Here is a 19,945-nt window from a genome sequence, read left to right as displayed (position 1 = left end):
ACCATTCTCTTCTGCCAAATTTTCTACAAAATAAAAATTTAGGAGTATAATAATCCAATGAATTTCTTTTACCTGTGGTCATTTCTATTAGACTAAATTCATAATGAGACTGCTGTAATTATTTGTCATATTTCAGTCTCAGGATGAGGTTTTGATCATGTATTCAACTGTGGTCATGAGTTTTCATATCAAAAAACTAATCTTTAGGAACTGGACATGGTGATGCATGCCTATAATTCCAGCAATTTGGGAGAATAAGGCAGGAAAATCAAAAGTTCAAGGCCAGCCTCAGCAATTTAGTGAGGCCCTCAGCAACTTAGCAAGACCATGTCTCAAAATTTCTAAATGGGGGCGGGGGGGGGCTGGGGATATAGCTTAGTGGTTTAGTGCCCCCAGTTTCAGTTCTTCATTCCAATAAATAAATAAATGAATAAGAATCTTGGCTCTGGTAATCAAAGAAACAACAAAATACAGTAACTCTACTTGCAGAATAAAGTCCAGAATATTAATAACTTTATCTTTACCTAATTTTCAAAGCAATTATAAACTTCTTAAGTAGAAAAATGCAAAATTTCTTTTTGTGTATGTTTACTCCCCTGCAAAATATTTTCATGTGTTTTTGATAAAAACTGAGAAAAGGAGGAGAATGTAAATGTTGATTTTTTGAAAACTCTGTTGGTCTTCATCACATTAAGAGAAATAAGTCGAACTCGGAAGGTCAAGGGTCATGTTTTCTCTCATACACAGAAGCCAGAGTGGAAAAAGAAAAGAAAGTTTATGTTTAATTTTGACATAGCGTCCAACTAAGTTTCCTAAGGGGACTTTCTGCCTCAGTCTTCCAAGTTAGCTGGGATCACGGACATGTTGCCTTCTGATAATCATTTTCCATGAGTGGATTTCTTCTTTCTTTGAACACAATCCAAAGTAAATGCTTGATTTATTCATTCTTTTATTCCCCACACAGAACATACAGGTCAGGAGTGTTGGTGGGGAATATTTATGCTGAAGATGTCATTTACTTGGCCTTTTCACGTGTTAGATAAATAAGTAGATTGGAAAAAGGCAGAAAAGTAATCAGTTTCATAGATTTATGCCATCTCCCTGGTTCTCAACTAAGGGCATATTTTACCCCAAGGGATATTTTGCAATGTCTAGAGACTTCTTTCTTTTCTGAGTTGTTCAACCGGGGAGGGATTCTACAGGCACTGAGCAGGATGAGGCAAAGGATGCTGTAAAATATCCCGAAACACAGAACAGAGCTTCTCTAGAGAAAAGAATTATCTAACCTAATCTGTCCATGTTATAGAGATTGAGAAACCTTCTTGTTACCACTTAAGATGAGAAATCTCTCCTTCTCCATTGCACAATTAAAATTTGGGTCTTTCAAAATAAAAAGCTTATAGGACATAATTCCTATTAATTCTGAGCTTCATGATGCCTTTATGAAGTGAAGTCTAAAAGAGAAAGATGACTTTTTAAAAAAAATATGGAATGCTCCATGAATTTGCAGGTCATCCTGGTTCAGGGGCCATGTTCGTCTTTTCTCTTCAATTTTATCTTTTGAACTGCTGAAGTGCATAAACTGACTTTTAAAGGCAAACTCGAGAAGCACAATTGCCAAGTAGAGCTCACACAGCACAACACAAGTCCTGTGCTATGTTTCCTAAAAACTACACCCTCTTGTATACTCCCATCACGGGGTTAGAGAAATAAAAATTCAGGATTGGCTGAAGTATGTTAGATTATTACACAAGTTTTAAAATAATTACTTTTGAACAAACTGTATCTTGTACCAGGACCAGAAGTGTAAAAATCTGGGTCCCCTTTCTCCCACCTCAGAGTTCAAAAGGAAATGAGAATTAAGCCAACAAAATTTTTGACATAACTTCCTATGCAGCACTGGTAATGTTTTCTCCATCCAATTGTTGTCTCAAGAGCTCTTCTCCTAGCCAGTCATCAAGATTTGAGTTAATGATGGGTTGGGATGCCCTCCAGCCAGCCTGACTGATGTCATTTAAATGTTATCTCCCTATAAGAGCTGGTGACATGACTCTGGTGAGGCCATCATTGAATCCAACTAAAAATCTTATTTCTTCCATGCTGTGAGAGAAAACAGGGGCCCAGCCCTTTGTTCCAGTGTTACTATTCCATAGCATTCTACAGAAGGTGCACTTGACACGTCTGCTCCTTGGGCTCCTCATATGCAAATAAATAAATAAATAAATAAAAAATCCCTCAATGCCCAAGGTCACACATGGACATTCTTTCACCTCCAGATTCACAGATGGGATTTTTCTCCTCCTAACAAGTAATAAGATAACAAGAAATGAAAATGAAGAAAAATAGCATGGTTATTCATGTCCCATTGTAGATATTCAGAGATTTTTCTGCAAAATGATAATTTTTACATGAGAAGTAAAAATGACTAGTAAAGTAGGTCAGGCAGGAGTAGCTCTACAAATTGCAGGTACCCACAATTTACAGTAATATTTCTGATTTTAAAAGTAACTTTTGAAGAAGGGTCAAAGAAGAATTCAATGTGATAATATAATTAAAGACATTTTCAATAAGTCAGCACTTATTTTAGTTTAGTTTTCCCCTTGGAATGAAAACTGTGTCGGCAATTAGTTTAAATTAGGCTACGTGGGGATATTATTTGTATAACAAAAATAAGTTTCGCTTTGTAATTAAATTTAATGGTGTTGCACTGGAGAGAAACTGAACAAATTTCTTAGACTTAAGTGCTCTAGTCAACCCAATATTTTCCAATATTCTGAGATCCATTGATATAATTCGTCATTTGGCTACCTCCTTGACATGGTATGCAATTTTAACATACTAAGCAGATACTTCTCACTACTGAGGAATTAAAGTAAATCAATTTTCTCTGAGGCTCCTCTGAGTTCCAATGCATCCTAGGTTGTTTTGAAGTTGCTAAAACCTTACTTTTGTTTTAATCCTCCTAAAGAATGTGAAGAACAGCTTTTAATTATCATGTATCTGCATATGCACATGAATTTAAGATTGAAACTTTGGGACTATTCATATATTTTAAGCCCTTGTTCATGAACTAATTATTCATTAGCAGGAACCTTGGTATATAACATTATTATGCACACATACCCACACACACATACTCATTCACAAAATATATATTATGTGTATGGTGCATTATTTAAAATTTTACAAGTAGTATGTGTTAACTTTTATAATTAGGAAATAAAATAAACGGAAACATACTTGCTATTCCTTGGCAAATAACATCTAGATTTGTTTTATTTTTTCTAGATACTGTTCATAGAAGCAGATGGAGCTGGTTTTCCAGTATCAGATTCTTCTTCTTTTGACATTAATAGGAACAAGTTATTATATATTAGTGTAGGCAAGGTTTTGTGATAGACAGTTTTGGATTCCTATCCTCTCTGTCATTCACTAGCTTAATATTTCAGGTAAGTTACTTACCCTATTCATGTTGCAGTTCCTTTATCTATAAATTAAGGGAAATAATAAATATAGGATTGTTTTAAAGATCAGATGAATGAATATACTAAAAGTACTAATTATATAGAAAGTTTTAACAATTTATATTAATGACTATAATCAATACTGTTTTTGATGTTGTTAACAGCAAAAGCCAAGGAGAGGATAAGTGCATGGAAATTAAAAACAAAAAAAATAACTGATGCTTTTTTGCATTTATAAGTTCATAATCCCCTACCAATTACTCCTGCCTTTAAAGGGACCAAGGTTCATGAAGCAGTTCCCAAATGGATACAAATGCTTTATTTCCACCTTGCCTTTCCTTCAACCTGTTCTCTAGGCCCCAGGCGTCCTTTCCTTCTTGATGCCTAGATTGCAGCTCATCACCATACAGATATCAACCTTAAGGTATGTCTATTCACAAAGCTATGCCTGCTCTTTCCAACCGCTCACTGTGCATGGTGATTTTCATCAATGTACTTAGTTTATAAATTTGTTAGAACATTTAGTGTATGTAGCACTTCTTTATGGATATGTTTGCTTTCCTTTCTAGATATGTCAGCTTGAAGGCTAAAGCCATATTTTATCTATTTTTTTTTAGTGCATAGCAATTTTAGATAAATCAATACACAAAAAACATGCCTGTTGAATTAGTGAATGAATAAACAAGTGAATGAATTCAGCATATTTTTCTAGTATGATTTGTTTATTTTATTGGAAGTCAACATCAACCATATTTTTCCATTATTTCTACTATTATTTTTTGAAAATTTCCACCTGTGTTTGGGTAATAATTTGCTAAACAGCGTTAATTTTTCCTGAGATTATTTTTATTTTTATATTCTAGTCTAAGTTGGCCCAAGTGGAGTAATTTTGAGAATATTAACACATATGTAACCATTATATATTATATAATGTAAGTCATGCTGTAGACCTACTATATCTGTGGGTTCCCCATATGTGGAGTTAAACAATCTCAGATAAATAATATTTGGAAAAAGAAATTGCATCTATATTGAACACTTACAGACATTTTTTTCTTGTCATTCTTCCCTAAAAAATATGAGAACTATTTATGTAGTGTTTACATGGTATTATGTATTAAAACAATCTAGAGATGATGTTAAGTGTACAGGAAAATCTGTATAGACTATTTGTATAAATAATGCCACTTCCTCTAAACAACTTTAGTATCTAAGGATTTCAATATTTGTGGGGAGTCTAATCTCCCACTGATACCAAAGGACAAATGCATATAACTAATAAACTCCACAGTTTTATTTGTCACTTTTATATAAGTTACAAAGTTCTAATCTGGTTTATGAAAAAAATATTTTTGTCTAAAATTTATACATTGATGGAAAATTAAGTATTTATTAACTTATAACATCTTGTCTGTGCCTATGCTTAATGGAATTTTCATATAATGAAGCCAACTCCACCAATCATACATGAACATCAATTCTTTAATTGCTAACCAAATTTTATGAAATGTATTATTCGACTTGTTCTTTTAAACCCAAGAACTTATTACAGCTATTTGTTGTTGTTGTCATTACCAGTTACTGAACTCAAGGGTGCTTAACCACTGAGTGACATCATCACCAGTCTACTACATTTTTTTTTTTTAATTTTGAGGCAGTCTCACTAAGTTGCTTATGACTTCACAAAGTTGCCAAGGCTGCCTTCGAACTTGCAATCCTCCTGCCTCAGTCTCTTGAGCTGCTGGTATTATAGCCATGTGGCAGCACAGCTGGCTTTTTATAGCTATTTTTGTGTGTGGAGGGGTGAGGTTTACTGGGAATTGAACTCAGGGGCACTTAAAGACAGGGTCTCACTGAGTTGCTTAGTGCCTCACCATTGCTGAGGCTGGCTTTGACCTTATGATCCTCCTGCCTCAGCTTCCCAAGCCTTATCATAGCTTTTTGAAGAGAGAAATCTATGTCTTAAAAAGTTCAAGAAAAAAGTATAGATGAAAGAGTTGATTAAAAAATAAATAAATGAGAAATTGCTCAGTTTATCAAGCCAAGAAGAATGAGGACCTGTAAATAATTGTTTCCTAAAAACTGTAAAATTCATGGATAAAAATTATAGAATGTAAATAAGACAGACACACAATTTAAAAAAAATGTTTTGAAAAAAATAACAGATTAAAATACAGAGGGATAGAGCTAAAATATGTGATATGAGGAATCTCTAAATCAAAGTGGAATTTGGGAAAGAAACCATTAGACTGGAAAAAATAAAGATAATCCTGACAGAGGAACAGCTGGAGTTGTATAGAAAAGGTTCAGCAGAGCCACTTTCTCCAGGAAGAGAGGAAGGACACAAAAACTTCAGAGGCCTATGGAAAATGACAAATATTTTGGAACACAAAAAGAGAGTTTGAAAAGCATTTCAAATAGGGCTAAAATGAGCTGTTGGAGGTGTTTACTAATGCTGTCAGATTGGGAAAGGATACACACATTTAGAAATGCAGATCTGAAGTTGACTTCGCAGAGTTGTTTTAAAAGATTCATGATTTCCACAACAACAAAAAAAGTTGTTTTTCTCTACCTCTGTAAGAAAACTCCCTGTGAAATTTTATCATTTCAGTGGCTTTGAGTTCATTTCTTCTGGAGTTGGGGTAGGGTACTTGGGTATGGCCCCTTGAGGACAGCTAAGACTGGCAGTGCTTGTGAATTTCTCAGAAAGAGAACTTAAAAAATACCGTTATGTTTGAAAATAAAAGGTAACTAAAGAAAAGAGAAAAAGAATGATTTAAATCCTGAGAGGTTGATTTACCATTCAAAGTTTGGTACACATAATCAGAAAATTCCAAAGAGTTTCATTAGTTAGCATAACATTTGATATTTAGGGCATAATTTGTTTAACATTTAATATAGGAAGCTAGGAAACAAAATTACTTTAAAAAATGTACCATGAAGTTTGTGCAAAAACAATAAATGTGAAAAACCTAATTCTAATTTAGTTGTGACACTAAATATAGCAGCTAATTTTCTCAGTGCCCCTAATGTAAAAGTCTTTAAAACTTAATGTGAAAAATATTAAGTAGTATTGTTACAAGTCAAATCCATAAATTCTTTGCTATTTGTCAGAGAAATAATAACCAGTAATGACAATTCTTACAATGTTTAAGAAGATAGTTAAGTTGTAATAATATTTACCATCTTCAAAAAACAAAAAAAAATAAGTGAATAAATAAAACTCAAACAGGCTACTTATAAACCAACTTATTTTCCTTACGAAACTAAAACAGAAATTAACAAAAATGCTAATATTTTACAATAAGAAATTTCATTTATTGAAATATTCATTTAACATACATTTTGTTTTATTCAATATTGATATACTTAATAGATGATATATTTTATCCAAACCTAGGGTATAAAAGTAGGCTTCTAATTAACAGGTTATAGATGTTAGGAAATGAATAATACATCTGATTTAATAGAGAATGAACTATATCTGGTTCTGAAATTGATTGGTCTTTTTATTGAGAGATTAATCCATTTCAAAAGGTGATGCATCTTTAATATGAGTTGAATCAAATCTACATTTTTTTTTCTCTGCATGCAAAGGTATCATAAGGAACAAGTTTGCCCTCAAGTGGACTTCAAAGGCAGATCAGAGTTTCCAAACAGGACAGGAGAAAGAAAATTGGAATCACAGGTTTATGTATTCAGATTAATAGAGAGGAGGATAAAGAACATGTCTTACTCCTTATAGAAGATAATTCCCTTACTGTGGGAGCAGGTTATATTTTCCTAAGTACTCCATTATATATTACATTATTGAAAAGCCAGTGATTTCATCCGCACTTCAAATATTCAAGAATTATTTGGCAGCCATTATTTTGTTATTTTTTTAGAATGTTTGAGGGCAGCAACTTTTGTCCTTGATTACATTAAATGACTTTGAAACTCTTAATATTTTGATTTACAATAGATATTCACTATATCTAAAAATCTATAGCCAAATGGCAGTGACATCAGCAAGATGGCAGAATAGGCTTCACTACAGATATGTAAACTAGGAACCATTCACAAAAGAACACTGTGGTGTAAACTCCAAAAATTGGATACAAGCCCAAGTCAGTTCCATGGGCCACATAATAGGATAAAATCCACATGGAAAATGTCAAAGAGATATTTCCACTTGACTTGATTATGAGAGCCTCATCCCAATCAGTGAATTAGTCCTCTGATGGGATTAAATGAGTGGGAACTAAAGGTAGGTAGGGTGTGGCTGGAGGAGGTGGGTAACTGGGGTGTGCCTTTGGGATGTATATTTTATATCTGGCAAGTGGAATTTTTCTGCTTCTTAGTCATCATGTAAGCTGCTTTTCTCCCCCACACTCTTCCATCATGATGTTCTACTTCATCTTGAGGCACAAGGAATGGAATTGGCTATCTATGGACTGAGACCTCTGGAACCCTGATCTCCCAAATAAACTTTTACTCCTCTAAAATTCTTCTGGTCCGATCTTTTAGTCACAGACGCAAAAAAACTGACAAAGACACACAGAGGATTCTCACAGTTTCTAAGACGGAAAAATAACTGGAGCTGGATACCAAGCCTCCCCAGTATTCTGAGACATTTCCCATAAAGTTCATTTTAATCTCATCTTAAATGAAGCACAGGGGAAAACAGAATAGTTGTACCACCTGGTTCAGGTAAAAACAAAACAAGGAAGTAGAGCCCACAGCAACCAGCAGGCAGAACTTGGCAGTAGATCTATGTGTACCTGTCAGTAGATCTATGTGTACCTGTCAGTAGATCTATGTGTACCTGTCAGTGGTAATGCCCAGTCAGAGATGCTTGAGAACACTCAGAACACTCTCAGTGCTGATCTTCTCGTGCTCAGAAGAGGAGAACAGTTCTACCTGGCTTCATTTCCCAGTCATCTAGCCTACAGGACTAGCCTCAGATGCTATCCTGAGGCCCTGATAGAATAAATTATGATAAAAAGAGCAGGAATCAATGTCTACACTTGGAAGTTTAACAGTCCTTAGTGAAGACTCAAAGTTCACCCCTAGACATGGCTTAGGAAGGAAGATAATTGCCACAGTGAGTTACAGAAAAGAGCAGGAGCTAGTTACACTACATCCAGGAGTTTAAACAACCTTCAACTCAGCATCAAAGCCCATCCCAAGGTACTGCATGGCATGGGGGCAAATCTCAATGGTGCCCGTCCACTGAGCAAAGAAGCTGGTCCTATCCATCCTAATCAATGTCTCCACTTAAACTTGGGGTTTCTTTTGCAGCCCTGTCTGTTTAAACAAATAGCAAGAGCATCTGGCAGGTGAAGGAACGTGTTTTCTGACCAGGCCTACTATGAGGAGTGCCATCCAGCAGCTCAGCCTGATTGCAGAGGGCAGCCAATTGCCCCATTCAAACTCAGAGCAAGGCAGCAGTCCAGATATCTTTGCCTGTCATTGTAACCGATGTGATTCTGCAATCTGTATTTGGGATAAAATTGGGAGTTCATAACCAACTTGAATCTAATGTATGAAATATGATATGTCAAGAGCTTTGTAATGTTTTGAACAACCAATAAAAAAAATAAAAAATAAAAAAAAAAGTCATTACCAGCTAGCACATATAACCATCACAAGTTATATGAATTGGTGAAGACCTTTTTCTACCAGAGACAGTTGTTAAACCTGAAAAGGCAACTCTTTCCTCAGATGTGCAGCCAAGAATACAAGGACACAAAGACCACAAGAACTCAAACAATGATGACATCTCCAAAGGAAAGAAACAGATTTCCAACAATGGGCACTGAAGAAAAAGAGATCTATGAAATGGCAAAGAATTTAGGATATTCAGGTAGAAGAGTAAATGAAATTTACAAAAGAAGTTTGAAGAAAAAATAGAAATAATAAAAACAGAAATCCTAGAGATGAGGAATATAATGATTAAATTGAAAAGTGTAATAGAAGCTACAATAGCAACTCAGTCAGGCTAGAAAAAGAATCAATAAGCTGAATGATGGAATGCCTTAAGTGAATTACAGAATCAAAAAAAAAGAATGAAAAAGAATTTTTAAAAATCTACAAGAATTATGGGACCCCATCAAGAGATATTACCTATATTCAATAGGAATTAAAGAAAGATAAAAGGCCAAGAAAGTTTATTTAAAGAGATATTAGCAAAATTTTTCCTAATTTATGGAAAGATGTCAATATCTAGGTATAGGAAGCACAGAAAAGCCATTCAGTTTCAACTCAAACATGAGTTCACCAAGACACATAATAATCAAATTATCAAAATCAAATACAGAAAAGAGAGAGGCAAGAGATAACATAACATGTACAGATGTCCCCACACTATTATGAGTAGATTCCTCAGCAGAAATACTAGAGGTCAGGAGAGACTGGAATGTATATTTAAACTGCCAAAGGAAAAAAAACAAAACCAAAAAGTTACCAACCAAGAATATTTTGCTCATCAAGGCCATTTTTCCTAATTGAGGGAGAATACAAAAACTTCCCTAGACAAACCAAAGTTAAGGGAGTTTATCACTGTTAAACTTGCCTTACAGAAATCACTTAAGGGAGCTCCTTAAACTGAAACTAAAGGGCACTCATTTATCACATAAAAATTAGAGAAGCACAAAATTATATGGTTAAGTAACAGAGCCACATTCTGAATATTTTAAGATAGTAATGGTGGTGTTTTAATCTCTAGTGGTAATTTACTCTCTAGTATGAGTGTTAAGTGAAAAAACTATTAATAACAACTAAGTAAAACAAAATGTTAAAAATGATGCAAATTCTAAGACTAAAGCGATAAATTGGGAAGAATAAATATATAGAGCTTTTGTATGATATCAAAGTTAATTTATTATCTGCTTGAAATAGACATCAGTAAGACGCTGTAATTAAGTTTCATGGTAATCACAAAACAAAATGCATAGTAAAAGCAAAAAATAAAAAAAGGTGTCTAAAGCATACTACAATAGGAAAGTATTAAGCTGCTAAGGAAGATGTAAGAGAAAAAGAAACAAAATAACTATAAAACAACAAACCAAAATTAACAAAGTGGTAGTACTAAGTCCTTATGTATTGATAATACTTTTAATAAAAATAATTAAATTATCTGATAGAAATAAAGTGCATGAATGAATTAAAAGACCCAACTGTATGCTGCTTATGAGAAATTTTTTTTTTTAAAGATAGAGTGAGAGAGGGAGGGAGAGAGAGAGAGAGAATTTTTAATATTTTTTTTTAGTTTTCGGCGGACACAACATCTTTGTATGTGGTGCTGAGGATCAAACCCAGGTCGCACGCATGCCAGGCGAGCGCGCTACCGCTTGAGCCACATCCCCAGCCCCTGCTTATGAGAAATTTATGTCAGCTTCAAGTACACAGAGAGACTGACGTGAAAAAAAAAAAAATTCATGCACGTGGAAACCAAATAATAGTAGAGGTAAACATTTGTATCAGGAAAAATAGACAAAAAAGTAAAAACTGTTAAAAGAGACAAATAAGGACACAATATAATGATAAAAGTATAAATTCACCAAAAGACTGCAAAAATTATAAATTTATTATCATGTAGCATATGACAACATTATGGTTAATGCCAGATTTCATGTACATTGAAATCACAATATTATAATGGAGCTCAAATATTCCTATTGCCTAGTATTTTCATACCTTACCTTACCTTACCTTTTCTTTCTTTCTTCCTTATTATGGTAACTAGGAATTGAATCCAGAAACACTTTAACACTGAACTACATCTCATTAGATACCAAAAAAGCATTTGACAAAATTCAACATCATTTTATGATAAAAATCATTCAACAAATTATGTACAGAGGAAATGTACTTCAACAAAAGAAAGATCATAAATGATAATTCCACAGAAAATATAACATTTAGTGAATAAAAAATGGAAAACCTTCCATCTAAGATTCAAGAAAAATATGCCCATTCTCACTGGCCCCCCACCTTTTTTTTTTTTTTTCCGGTACCAGGGATTGAATCCAGGGGCACTTAAACACTGAGCTTCATCACCTTCACCAGCCTTTTTATTTTTAATTTTGAAACAGGGTCTCGCTAAGTAAATTAGGGCCTCACTATGTTGCTGAGGCTGGCTTTGAACTTCTAATCCTCCTGCCTCAGCCTCCCAAGCTGCTACATGCCCCACTATGTCTGGCTCACCACTTCTATTCAATATAGTTTTGTAAGTTCTCATCACAACAACCACGCATGTATGGAGTGGGGTTAGGGGAGAGGATGAGAGGGGAAAGCATCCAAATAGGAAAGGGAGAAGAGAAATTTTCACTGATGGTTTATGACATGATCTTTGTATAGAAAGCACTAAGTATTCCACCAAAAATAGAAATAATATTATTAGGAATGATAATTGGTAGAAATAATGAAGAAATAAGTTGCAGAATACTGTCTAAGAAAGAAAACAAGAGTACTATCCCATTTATAATATTTATAAAACATCAAAGAAAGTGGAAAAGACAAAAATAAAGAGAAAAATATCCTGTGGTAATAGATAGAATAATTAACAATATTAAAATATACATATTACCCAAAGCCATCTTCATATTCAATCAAATATGCCATCTCTATCAAAATGGATAGAGATATCATTTTTTCATAAAAATAGAAAAAATAACCCTAAAGTCATTTGTTACCACTAAACAACATTTATAAACCCCACAAATAACCAGGCAATTATGAACAAAACGAACAAATCTGAAGGCACAACTCTACCTGATTTGAAACTATACTGCAAAGTGATAATAAAGCAAACATTGTAGAATTGGCACAAAAATACACTCATCTAACTATGAAACAGAATACAAGAATACAGAGTCTGGTAATGAACTTACATATACATGGTCAATTGCTTTTCAATGAAGGTGCCAGGTATTCCCATAGAGAAAAGTAGAGTCTTTTCTATAAAGGCATTGAGAAATCTGAATATCCATAAGAAGAAGAATGAAATTGAACCTTTATCTCAGATCATATGGGAAATTAACTCAAAATAAATTAAAGACTTAAGCCTAAGACCTGAAACTGTAAAGTTACTAGACAAAATCAGAGGGGGAAAACTATGAGACAATTCTATAGAAAGGAAACAAATAATTTGCTTTAAAAAACAAACAATGAAGCACAATTGGCATTTACCAAAAGAAAACATGCAAATAGTCAATCTACATATGGAAAGATACTCCAATTCACTAATCATTAGAGAAATGCAAATTAAAATCACAATGAGATATCATTTCACACCTGCCAAAATAGCTATTACCAAATAAATGAAAGAACTATTAGTGAGGTTGTGACAAAAAGGGGGACCTTGTACAGTTACTGAAAATGTAAAATTGTGGAGCCATATGAAAAGTATAGAGATTCTTCTGCACACTAAGAGAATTACATATGATCCAGAAATCTCACTTCTGGGTATTTACCCAAGATGTGAAATCACTGTGCCAAAGAGATGTCTACACTTTCATGTTCATATCAGCACAATTCATAACAGCCAAGTGGTGCAACTGAACTACACGTCCATCATCGGATGAATGGATGAAAACACACACACACACACACACACACACACACAATCACCCGGGGTAGGGATAGGAAGAAGGAGAGAGAGGAATAATATTAAGCCTTAAACATTAAATAAGTTTTGTTCCTGTAATAATATAGATGGAATCGGAAAATATTATGCTAAGCAAAATAAGCACAATAAGACAGGCACCATGTTTTCACTTGTATGTAGAAACTGAAATAATGGAGTTCAAAGAAGAAAAGAGTACAGTGGGCCTTACAAAGACTGAGGGAGCTGAAAGAATGGGAAGATGATGATCAAAGGTACAAAGTCAACAGGAATTAAAAGTCTTTTTTTTTCCTATTTGCATATATATTGCACAGTATAATGGATATGGTAGATAACAATGAGTTGTAAATTTCAAAATCACTGAAGTTAAATTCCAAATATTTTCACTACAAAAAACTAAAAATTTCACATTTTGGATTTGTTAACTAGCTTCATGTAATTATTCCCCATTGTTTTAATAAGTCATTATATTACTAAGTAACTCGGAAATGTATACAACTACAACTTGTCAATTTATAACAAAAAGTAAAGATTAAAAACTAAAATAAGAAAATAAGGACATGTGTGTATAAACAAATAATTTATTAGGATAAAACTTTTAATAAGTAAAACATCAGACTAGAAAAAAATATAGATTATTATTTTTTTCAAAATAACACTGATATTAATTGTTTTTTTAAACGTGCATTAAATTATATTATTTTTATATCTACAGTAGTGTTTCTTTTTTTGAATCAAATCAGTATTAATACTTTCTAAAAATCAAGTCAAGGTATATTTGCTTAATAAAGTATAGCAATTTTCTATTTTTATCAACAAGTAATCTGTAAATTTATTTCAAGATTTCTTCTGACAGAATTTTAACTGCTAAGCTATTTTTCTTGGTGTTAATAAAATAAGCCATATCTCTGTTTCTGGAAAATAGTAGGTCATCAATAAATTTGTTAGGAATGAATGAATGTCTTTCCTTTGTTGTTCAAATGATCTGGAAATTTTTTTCTTACTCTCTTCATATTCTATTTTTACCATCTGAAAATAAAATGGTGAAAATTTAATAGAAACTAAATATCACATTCCTATCAAGATGATGGTATGAAAAAAATTTACTTTGATAATCAGTGGTTAAGTTATAGCTTTTTAAATGTGTTTCCATTTTAACAGAATGGGGAATCAACAGTGAAAATCTCAAGAAGATGGACACTGAATTGAAGGATTATAGAATTTGCACTAATAAAATAAATTTAGAATCTTCAAAGGAGTAAAGACATCTAGAAATTCATATTTGTGTAAACTAACATCAAACTAACCTAAAATCATTTTTATAGCCAAATATTAATATCAATTGACTGAAACTTTTAAACGCCCTTCAAATCTTAAAACTCCAAGGTTTTCACAATTTTTCCCATATTTCTTTTCCTTAGGGATGTATCCTTTTCTCTGAATATCTCACTACATTCCACAGTAACCATTTTAGGTATATTCTGACTGGTATTTTTTATGTTAATTTTACTCTACAAGAATTTTAGCTCAAAATTCATGATTTACATTTTGTAAGGTTTCTATATCAAAAATTCTAAAGGCTTATTTCATGGAGAAATGAATTCAGACATAATAGAATTTAATGCTATTATAGTAACATCCTAATTAACCAGAATTTGTTCTGGTTAATTGAATTTTCTAATAGTTACATTTTACAAATGAATTCCACACCTTTAAAATGTTGTCAAAATTATTTTCTTTCTCAAATGCATTAGTTCATTTGCTACGTTAATAAGTAAAACATAGGTAACATAATTGAATTTCTCTGGTAATTGATAATTGAGTATCTCATAACACCTGGAAGGTGGTCTTTTTTTTTTAGATTTCATGTTCTTTTTTAAATTTTTTTTATAATTAGTTGTTCAAAACATTACAAAGCTCTTGACATATCATATTTCATTCATTTGATTCAAGCCAGAGGGTGGTCTTATTCTGAAACTAAATTCTCAACATTATTTTGTCCTCATGAGGTAGATATAAAAATCAACACAATTTCAATTCACTACAAGATTGAGCAAGGAAGCTTAAAATTTTCATCAAACACACACACACAACACACATAGTATTCCTATGTTTTATGGCATTTTCTAAAATTTAAGACAAGCCTAATAATTTTGGATAAGTTGAAGATTCAGTTCAATTAAATTCTGTTTTATCAAGACCTTGCTATGTTACAAAGAAAGGTTTTTCAACCTTGAATTTTAAAAATTCTTTCCATTTCCCAGGATGATGAAAAGTTTAGACAATATTGACCTTCTTATGTCTACCTTACTATTATATACATATGCATATATGTTCATGTATGTAGATTTATTTGTATAATTATGAAATATTTCAAACATACAGAAAAGAATAGAGAATAATATAACAAACATTAATACACCCAACTACTGGCTTAAAATATAGTATATGTAACATATATTACTGTTTTTATATTTATTTTTTAGTTTTAGGTGGACACAATATCTTTATTTTATTTTTTTTAATGTGGTGCTGAGAATTGAACGCAGTGCCTCAGGCATGCTAGGCAAGCACGCTACCACTTGAGCCATATCCCCAGCCCTATATTACTGTTTTTAAAGACAGTGACACCCACTCATATTAATCCTCTTCATTCCTAAAGAGAGCATCTATCCTAAATTTACTGTTAATTAGTATATTTTTAGGTATTTCTATATGTACTTTTCTACTCTAAAATGTAAAATATGTATATTTTATATTTCAAATACTCCCTATATTCATATAATATTCAGAATGTATATTTTCTATACAGTCTTATATACATGTATATTTTTCAAAATATAACCTACATACAAAGCATTAAAATATATAGAATAAATATATATTTTATATTTATTTATATATAGGTAACATAAATATATGTTACCTATGTTTTACTTATTAAAGTAGCAAATTTAATGCAATTTCCATATTACCAGACATCACTTATATTATCAAACTTTATGTATCAATCTATAATATTTCTTTTTAATTTTTGCACGAAATATTTTTTAATTTATCCATTTGATTCTTAGAGCCCTAGTTCATTGACTTTGTTGTTATGTGACATTTAATTCTATGAATCTATAATTATTTATACCCCTATAGATTAACATACAAATTAAGTTCTTCCTATTATAAACAATAATGTAATAAATGTTCTTACAGATGTCTTTAGTATATAAATATAAAATATGTGTGTGTGTATATATATATATATATATATATATATATATATATATATAAATATACATGTATACACAAACACACACGCACACACACACACACACGGATGTTTCTCTAGAATATACACCCAAAAATGAAAATGCTGATCAGAAATGTAGCAGCAACTTGACTATATAAGGTGAATAGTTCTACAAATGAATCGAACATATCTACACACACAGCAGAAAAGTTCTGTGGCTCCACAACTTGGCCATACTTTTTCTGAGAAAAATTTAAAAATTTTATTGATGTGATAAATGGATAAAATTACTACTTTATAATTATAACCCATATTTTCTATTTACAATTGATCAGCTCTTTAAATATATATTTCTTTACTTAATTTTTATGTTCTGTAAATTTTCTGTTTGTCATTTGCAGAATTTTCCTGAGCAAAAATATCAATTAGTAACTTCATAGCACATTTTATTGGCAAGGATATGGAGGAATAATCACTTAACATATATCGCTGGTGGTAATGCAAAAACACACAACCCCTAGGAAATTTGAGTCTTCTTTGAGTATACCTTTGATATTAGACTAAAGCTAATAAGCATATCTCAAATATTTATAAAACAAAATAAAATTAGTTATTTTGAAAGCAATAAAAGAAAATGCACTTAATTAATAACTGAATTTGTGTTGGTGGCATAACTAGAGAGAAATAGTTTCAAGTACTTATGAATAGAGTAATTTGATTGTACAGCCCTAGTGGTATAATCTAAGATTAAACAGAAACCTAAAAAGCTGTGCCATTTTCAATAATATTGTTGTTAATAATAATATTTGTTTTGTTATGTTTAAATTGTACCGGGGGATTGAACTCATGGGCACTTGACCATTGAGCCACATCCCCAGCCCTATTTTGTACTTTATTTAGAGACAGGGTCTCACTGAGTTGAGAAGAAAGTGAGGGTCTCACTTTTCCTGAGGCTGGCTCTGAACTTGCAATTCGCTTACCTCAGCCTCCAGAGAGGGTGGGATTACAGGCTTACACTACCGCAACTGGCTTGTTATATTTAAAATTTTATTTTACATACTTGATTATAAATTTAGTATAAATATATAAATAAATATATAAATAAAATATATATGTTATATAATAATTATATTTGTTATCTCATATATTAAATGAAGGAAAATTTAAATTCTTAATTATTAGAATGAATTTTAACATTTATATTTATTTATAATTAGTTTTAAATGCAAATACAAAAACAATTTATATGCATAATTAACAAATTTATATAATTTATTGGAGGTAGCTCATACAGGTATATGAATTTCATTCTTACCATGATAGTGGAAACATTGAACTCACTTGTTTTTATTTTACTTCTAAATGTATGCATGTTCTCTCAAAACCTTTTACTGGTGGTTTACTGTTGAGTGAGGAAGGAATATAAGGAAAATGAGTTCTTTCTCTCTTTCCCTTCAGTTCTCTGTCATTGATGTCAACACAACTGATCCAGGGAAGCAGCATGAGTTAAAAAATATACAATGGGGTTGATTAGTTATGTATGAGTCTTAGAATGGCTTCTTATATTTGCAGCAAATTTTCATGTTGATGGAACTGTGATCTTTCAGGACTGATATTTTCTTTACTTTCTCATGGATGTTACACACTCTGAACTGGCTCTGAGACCTGCTACATTCTCATGTGCCCTGGGCCCACCAAAATTCTAACATGGGTGGAACTCCAAAACCACTATATGCAATGTTGTAACAAAGAAAACACTGAACACATAGTACCTCCTCTGCTAAAATGCATAATCCCGTCAGAATTCATTGACAAAACACAAGTTCAAAGTTAAAACTACTAAGAATTTCAGGACAATGTCAACAGTGCATTAAACTAAGCACATTAAATATACAACAACCCAGATTTTATGCCCAAGAATCTAGCCCTGCTTGTGCATGTTCTCATTTTGCCTGAGCCCAGAGATTCTATTTCAACATATGGTTAATAATTATATCTACTTCTCAGAATTAATGAACAACTGATAATAATAATCTTGTAAAGTACATAAACACGCGACTTGTTTAACTAGCCAAAGTAGATTTTGGTGACAGAAAAAAAAAAAAAAGAAAAAGAAAAAGAATGGCTAAAAATGTTTCTAGAGGATCAAAAGGAGATAGTCCTGTGAAAATAAGCATGAGTTAAACTTTGGAATAAAATTGGCAGGTTGTTCTTTGGGACAAGTCAACAAGGATTAAAGGTGACTGCCAGTAGCATCTGACCATTCTTTATTTCAATGCACCTTGTCTTTTTTTTTTTTTTAAGTACTAAAAGATTCTTATCAGTAAGGAATCTAAAGATCATGAGAAAACCCAGAATTGGACTATGGAGATATTTAACAAGTAGATGAGACATTGATTTTATAAGGTTAAATTATATTTGGATTAAGGCTCATTTTGTATATTAAAATCCTATTTTATTTTTTGATTGTTTCTTACTAAATTATCTTTTCCTGTATAAAAATTGCCTTTCTAATTTTTTGCAATGAGTTGGCAAAAAAAATCACACTATGTATATTGTAAGAGGTATTTAATTATGATGTTTCAATATAAAATGGACCATTGCAAAATTTGGCATAATTTGATTACCAGATTGAGTAGATCTTAATATAACATACTGTAGGAGGACTTGCATGCCCTCAACTACTGGTAACAAGGGAAAAATAATTTATTTGCAAAACTAAAGAGAAAAATTCAGTTGACGTTTTTATTTCTGAAATTTTGTAATCTTCATTTTCTTTATAATTCTTTCATGCCATTACAAATGATTAAGAAATGGTTGGATTTTTTTCTTTATCCTTTGAATATCAATTAAGAATTTCTCATATTCCTGGCAAATTTTGATCTGTATAAAATCTAGAATGAAAAGATGATATTGTTTGAAAGCAGAGGTACTGAATTAGAGCATACCAGGCTAGAAGATAAAATAAAGGTACAATGCAGCAAGAAAGGACAATCTGTAGCAGTGCAGAAGAAAGAACACTGCTGACATGAATTGTGCTCAGCACAAAGAAAGTGCTGGTATGACCAATTAAAAGACATACAAAATAACAGCACTAATAGAAAAGAAAAAGTTATAAAATTTCAGAAATTAAAATAGGAAGGGTTTTAGATGTTGTCTTGAAGCAAACTTAAATATTCCTGAGATATACATAGGCCTTCGGTTTCAGTGTTGTTTTATTGTGAACTAATGTCGGGTAAAGTTATCCTAGAAAGAATTAACCAATTTTTGCTGTTGTTTTGTTTTATTGCAAGATTTGCAAGATATTATAATATATAACTATTTGTCTGAACTTTTCAAAAATATTTTCCACATTTATTTGGATCCCATATTCCCACCCTGTGACCCCCACCCTTTTTTTCTGTTAGACATAGCAATTGAGAAAACTCCTTCTCCTCCATGTTGTAATTGGCAAACACTAATTATTTCTCATGATCCTGGATAAGTGTTTTCTAATGTCATTCAGATAATTAATTTTTTCTATAAGAGACAAAAACCTCAATACTGTTGGAAACAATTTCTATATGACATTTATACAGATTTTATTTACTCTTCAGGACAATTCGAAATTATAAGCATCAATATCTC

General features: G+C 32.0%; 1 pseudogene; it reads right to left on the bottom strand.

The window, feature by feature from the left end:
- Positions 1 to 1,480: 1,480 nt before the first annotated feature.
- On the bottom strand, positions 1,481 to 1,577 carry LOC125620025 (annotated as a pseudogene).
- Positions 1,578 to 19,945: the final 18,368 nt, after the last annotated feature.

The sequence above is a fragment of the Marmota marmota genome, unplaced genomic scaffold (assembly GCF_001458135.2).
Source record: "Marmota marmota marmota unplaced genomic scaffold, marMar, whole genome shotgun sequence".
NCBI lineage: Eukaryota > Metazoa > Chordata > Mammalia > Rodentia > Sciuridae > Marmota > Marmota marmota.
This window is presented reverse-complemented; position numbering and strand designations above follow the sequence as displayed.